The 6,440-nt window shown below is 44.9% G+C and overlaps 1 non-coding gene across 1 annotated transcript; it reads left to right on the top strand.

Annotated features, from left to right (window-relative positions):
• The first annotated feature begins 4,805 nt into the window (after window positions 1-4,805).
• Window positions 4,806-4,877, top strand: trnag-ucc (transfer RNA glycine (anticodon UCC)). The gene has a single exon. It is a non-coding gene; the product is annotated as a tRNA-Gly (tRNA).
• The last annotated feature ends 1,563 nt before the right edge of the window (window positions 4,878-6,440 follow it).

Raw genomic sequence — 6,440 nt, 5'->3', positions numbered from 1 at the left:
GTCTCTCTGTAGGCTCTCTGTTTCCTCAACACTACATGCTTCTCCACCTATCTCTGTAGCATCAGCAAATGTTGCCACAAATACATTAATCCCACAGTCCAAATAATTGACATACCTCATAAAAAGCAGCGGTCCCAACATCGACCTCTGTGAACTCCACTGGTAACTGGCAGCCAGCCAGAAAACGATCCCTTTGTTCCCACTCTCTGTTTTATGCCGATAAGCCAGTGCTCCACCCATTGGCAACTAGAACCAGGGACCAGTATTTCATGATTTGAGCAAAAGATCAGAAGATTCTTTTCTGAATCTTAATGCACCCTCAGACATTGGAATTGATTAACTGACAGGTTTTTTGGATAACATCCTTGTATGCTTTTAAGGGAAAGAGAGGGGGATAGTTTATAAGGAGGGGGTGAAATGTTCCTGTGGGCAGACAGGAACGTGGAGTTTAATGTTGAAACAGGACAGTCGTGACCTTATTAAATGACAGAGCAGGTGGGAGTTGCTGAGTGGGGACCCCTGCTCCTCATTTGGATGTGGGTGTGAGCCTGTGGTGTGCTGACCAGGACTGTACACAGAGATCCAGCCGCGACCCCACTTGTGTCTATACAATTCCAGCAGAGCTCCCTCCCCTGCCATTCTGTATCTTCAGCCAACAAAAGCAAGCCTCTCATCCACCTTTTAAACCCATCGAATGCTCCGTCCTTCTAACCTGAGGAATCATTCCACATGCTCTCCCTCTGACCCTCTATTCTTCTCCATATTCCACAATGTACCGTCTGTCTCCTGGCCTTTTTGGGCTCCCCATCTGCATTACCTCACCTCACGGATTAAATTCCACCTGCCTATCTGTCCAGTCCACTGATACCTTCCTGTAGTCCTCAGCTTTCCCCCGCACTCTCACCCACATGGCCAACTACACTGGACAACAAATATTTTGCTTCCTGATTACTTTTAGGTACGTATATCTTATGGATTTGGACTGCTGATATTGAAAATCACTATGCAATGTCCCTATCACACACCATCTCTTTGAAATTGCCTATATTTTTATATTTCAATTCATAATCCAAGTCAGATTATTTGATGCCAAGATTAAGGGAGGCATTTGTGCTGGTCCACAAATCAAGCAGGCCAGCAATAACAGGCAATTCAAAGAACTTCTATTGGGACCAGAGAAAATCGCATGGAATGCATTCAAGGAAGTTGTTGAAAATGTTCAATATTTTCCCAGGGACCAGGGAAATATTGACCAGCTGTGTTTCACTGTAACTGTTGTACTGGAAATGTGTGTCTGGGTCCTGGGCTCAGTGTGGGACTGAATGTCTCTGCTGTCTGAGACTGTGGAACAAATGAGCTGTCAGTATCTCTGTGCTCAGTAACACACCTTGTGTGTGAGAGATGGAGCCACTGTTCTATTCATTGAGCCTTGCCAAGAGGGAACATTGGCGAACATTGAAGTCTTTCCTGCAGGTAGGAGAAGGAAAGTGAAAGAGGTAAAAGGCAGACACGGTGTGAAGCGACTGGTGCAGCCAGTGCCAGTGTGTGAGGCCACTCACAAGCTGCAGCTCTCAGCTTCTTCTGAGCAGCAGATGGAGGAGGCTCCAAACCAAGGAAGAGACGGACATACCCCACCACTTCCCGGTATGGATCCGGGAGTGGAACAGAGGGATGGACACAACATTCATTTCCCATGGGATTCACCACTCGGAGCACTCACTGTCCAGCAACAACAGACATTGGGAAGTGGGCTAATGGGAAACCGTCTTCCCATGGTCAGGGGAGAGGAAGCAGCAATTATAGTCAGCAGCAACTTCTTCCCACTCCGCCACACTCGCCGTGGCCCAATCCCAGCGCAGGAATTAATTCTCACTCCACATTCAAGCTACAGGACCTAGGCCTCTGCAACTGGATCCATGACTTCCTAACCGGAATACCACAATCTGTGTGGATTGGAATAACATTTCCACCTCACTGACAATTAACACTGACACTCCACAGAGCTGTGTCCTTATCTCACTGCTCCACTGTCTCTACACCTAGAACTGTGTGACTAGGCATCGCTCAAACAGCATTTATAGATTTGCTGATGATACAACCACTGTTTGCAGAATTTCAGATGGTGACAATAAATCATAAATTAGGGTGAACTACCAGTTAGTGGAGTGTTGCTGCAGCAACAATCTTGCACTCAACGTCAGCAAGATCAAAACGCTGCTTGTGGACTTCAGGAAAGGTGAGATGAAGGAACACAAACCAATCCTCATCAAGGAATCAGAAGTGGAGAGAGTGGACAATTGCAAGTTCCTGGGTGTCAGCATCTCTGAGGATCTAACCCGGATGCAACATATGATGCAGTTATGAAGAAGGCAAGACAGCGGCTATATTTCATTAGGAGTTGGAGGAGATTTGGTTTGTCAAATACACTAAATAAACTTCCAGAAACGTAGAGTGGAGATCATTCTGACTGGCTGCATCTCCATCTGGTATGGGGGGGGGGGCGGGCTTCTGAACGAGATCAAAATAAATAGCAAAAACTTGTAAAACTGGTCAACTCTACCATGGGTCCAGGCTCGGTAGTACACAACATCTTCAAGGAGCGGTGCCTCAGGAAGGCACCGATCATCATTGAGGATCGCCACCACCCAGAACGTGCCCTTTTCACACTGTTACCATCAGGAAGGAGGGAGAGAATGCTGAAGGCACACACTCGGTGATTCAGGAACAGTTTCTTCCCCTCTGACACCCAAATTCTGAATTCTCAATGGGCATTGAACCCAAGAGCACTACCTAACTACTTTTGCTTTTAATTTATGTTTTAATTCTTGTTTAACTACATATTTTAACTTAAATATTGAATACTTAATGTAACTCAGTTTTTTCTCTATATTTATTTATCATGGATGTCATTGTACTGCTGCTGTAAAGTTAACAAATGTCACGACGTATGCTGGTAATATTAAATCTGATTCTGATTAAGTTGCTAATTGAGTCTGCCTCATCCTCTCCAGCAACAACCTCCATTGTCCTCACTCCAGAATCGATACCATTCGCTCAGCAACACACGCACAATTCTGGAGGAACTCAGCAGGCCGGGCAGCATTAATGTAAAAGAGTACATCTTTGGCATCTTAAGCCAAGATCCTATGCTTATGAGTAAAAATAAAACACATATACTGATTTAGAATAGTCCAAACACCATTCTCCCATTGTTGATAATGCTGTTTGTCCAAGACCTTCCCACATAGGAACTATTACAACCCCTTTTCCACAGAGCCCCATCATCAGCATAGAAAGCCAAACTGAACTCAGGCCCAAGACCATTAAAAAGTAGAATTAACTATCAGATTAAACAATATTAAACTGATAACATTATACTGGGGAGGGAGGAACATTATCTTCTGCAAACTCTGATGACCCACCCTCACTGAAAATGATTCCCCTAAAAAATGATACCCATTTGCAAAACCAACGCCAACACCAAGCTTAATGAGTGTAATAAAAATCCTCTCCCTCCATTGCATGTCATAAAACGATTTCAATGTCCAAAAACACTGCAACTACCGATTCTTTCAGTGTAAAAGGATTCCCAGTAGTACAAGGGCGTCATAGATCTCCCTTTGCGAAACCCACATCGGTAGTGACGAAGTAATTCTCTCTTATCCAAAACAATCATCAGCCTAATTACTATCATTTTCACCATTATTTTACACAACGAGGAAGTGAGACAACAGGCCTGTAGAAACTGGACAGCATCGGATCTCACCCAGGTTTTACAACAGGCTTCACCACAGACCTTTTCCAGTCTCCTGGGAACATTCTTTGCTTCCAGATCTTCTTATAAAACTCAAACAACTTCTTTTAGACTGCCTCAGGCAGATACTGGAGTACAGTATATGATAGTTTCCCATATCCTGTCCTGGTCTATAGTACATGCCTTACTGGTGGCAAATTTCCATTCAGCCAATGTAAAGTCATCATCCATGGCAATCTCAAATGCCTCTTGTTTCTCACAAATCTCCCCACTGTCCACCAAGAGGCTCTCTCTTCTCTTAAAACACTCATCCCCTATATTGTCTAGACTATGTGTGTTTGCAAACGTGTTTCTCAAACACTTTGCCTTTTCGTTGTCCTTTGCATCAAATGTCCGTTCTCCACTAATACTGGAATCTAGTTATAACCTCTGACACCATTCATTTTCTTCAGCATTCTCCACACCACCGTCAGAGGATCATGGGACGGGAAGCCTTGGGAGAAAGAAAGAGGGAGGGGGATTCCCAGAGGATAGGCAAGGAGTATAGTGAGAGGGACAGAAGGAGAAAAAGAGAAAAAGATATAATAATAATAATAATAATAATAATAAATAAATAAACAAACAAATAAATAAATAAATAACGGATGGGCGGCCCCATGATCCTCTCATATCCCTTTTGCCAGTCAACTGTCCAGCTCTTGGCTTCATCCCTCCCCCTCCTGTCTTCTCCTATAATTTTGGGTCTCCCCCTCCCCCTGCCACTTTCAAACCTCTTACTATCTCTTCTTTCAGTTAGTCCTGACAAACGGGCTCAGCCCGAAAGGTCGACTGTACCTCTTCCTTTACATGCTGCCTGACCTGCTGCGTTCAGCAGTAATTTATTATGTGGGTTGTATAACTCCGGTCTGTTGGGGATGGCGACATTAATTTACCGGAATAAAACTTGCAGCAGAGTGAGGAATGATCCGACAGAAAGCAACTTGGGGACTGGTCGAATCACATGGAACTATGGGAGACGCCTCACTACTCGGATGCTTTGCCACGTCATTGAGCGATGGTGGTATAGTGGTGAGCATAGCTGCCTTCCAAGCAGTTGACCCGGGTTCGATTCCCGGCCATCGCAGATTGTACAGTTTTAGACTACATAACATATAAACCTTTGACATAGACACGATCCACGCAGAACTCTAAGGGCCATCACGCTAATTCACGCTGTGAGTGTAAATTGATTCATTAATTATCATTCACTGGTCATGAATCAGAGTTGGAATTAACATCCCTCGAGAGTTTCTCGTTAAATCCTGTTCTGACTCTATTCCAGATTCTACAAGAATGGACACTTCACAGGAAGGATCGGCAGGATTTGTAAAGTGTTGCCTGATTAAAGTGTTTGAGCTTGTTTGCCTTCATTGGAATATCAGAGCCTGAGAGGAAACTTGACCGAATTATCAGAATCAGAATCCTTTATTATCGCCAAGTATGTGACACATACAGGGAATTTGATGCCGGTTTCCCTGAGCTCTCGCTGTACAGAATCAAAAAGCAAACAAAACAATAGTGTAAATAACCTTGAACTATATACAATGAGGTACTGTGTACCAGAGTATGTACAGGTGGACTTCGTTTATAATAGACTAAAATTCAAGTGTTCATAAGACTGATGGCAGACGGAAAGAAACTGTTCCTGTACCTACGGGTCCTGGCATACAGTGATCTAAAGCGCCTACCAGAAGGAAGGAGTTGGAACAGGTGATGTCCAGGGTGTGGTGGGTCTACAGTGATGCTGTTTGCTCGCTTCCTGACTCGATGAGAGACATAGACTGGGCAGATAGTCAGAATTGGTTTCCCAGGGTAGGGGTTTGAAATTCCAGCGGGAATGAATTTAAGGTAGGAGAGAGTTTAAAGATATGCGGGTCACGGTTTCAGACAGAGTGGGGTGGGTGCTTGGAACGGGCTGTCAGGTTCAGAGACGGAAGATATACAATGTGTTTAGATAGGCATATGAATATGTTAGTGTAGAGCGACATCGATAGAGGCACAAAGAGAAAATCTACAGATGATGGAAATCCAAGCAACACAAAAAATGTTGGAGGAACTCAGCAGGCCAGGCAGCATCTGTGGGAAAAATACAGTCGACGTTTCGGGCCGAGTCCCTTCATCCGGACTGGAGCAAAAACCGATGAGGAGTCAGAGTTAGACGGTGAGGGGAGGAAGAAACACGAGGTGATATTTGAAACCGGTGGGGGTGGGGAGGTGGCTGGTAAATTAAAGACCTGAAACTTTGGTTGGTGAAAGAGACACTGGGCTGGAGAATAGGGAAGGAGAGGAGGCCATGGAAGAAAGAAAAGGGGGAGGAACACCAGAGGGAGGTGATGGGCAGGTAACAGATAAGGTCAGAGAGAGAAAAGAGAATGGGGCTTCGTGAAGGAGGGTGCATTACCGGAAGTTTGAGAAATCGATGTTCATGCCATCAGGTTGGAAGCTACCCAGATGGAATATAATGTTTTGGTCTTCCACCCTGAGTGTGGCTTCATCGCGACAATACTGGAGGCCATGGGCTGCCATGTCGGAATTGGAATGGGAAGTCGAATTAAAATGGGTGGCCACTGGGAGATCGCTCTTGTTCTGGTGGAGGGAGTGTAGGTGCTCGGCGATGTAGTCTCCTAATCCGTATCGGGTCTCACCG

The sequence above is a fragment of the Mobula birostris genome, chromosome 28 (genome assembly GCF_030028105.1).
Source record: "Mobula birostris isolate sMobBir1 chromosome 28, sMobBir1.hap1, whole genome shotgun sequence".
Lineage (NCBI taxonomy): Eukaryota > Metazoa > Chordata > Chondrichthyes > Myliobatiformes > Myliobatidae > Mobula > Mobula birostris.
The sequence above is the reverse complement of the archived record's forward strand: the minus strand, read 5'-3'. Positions and strand labels throughout refer to the sequence as shown.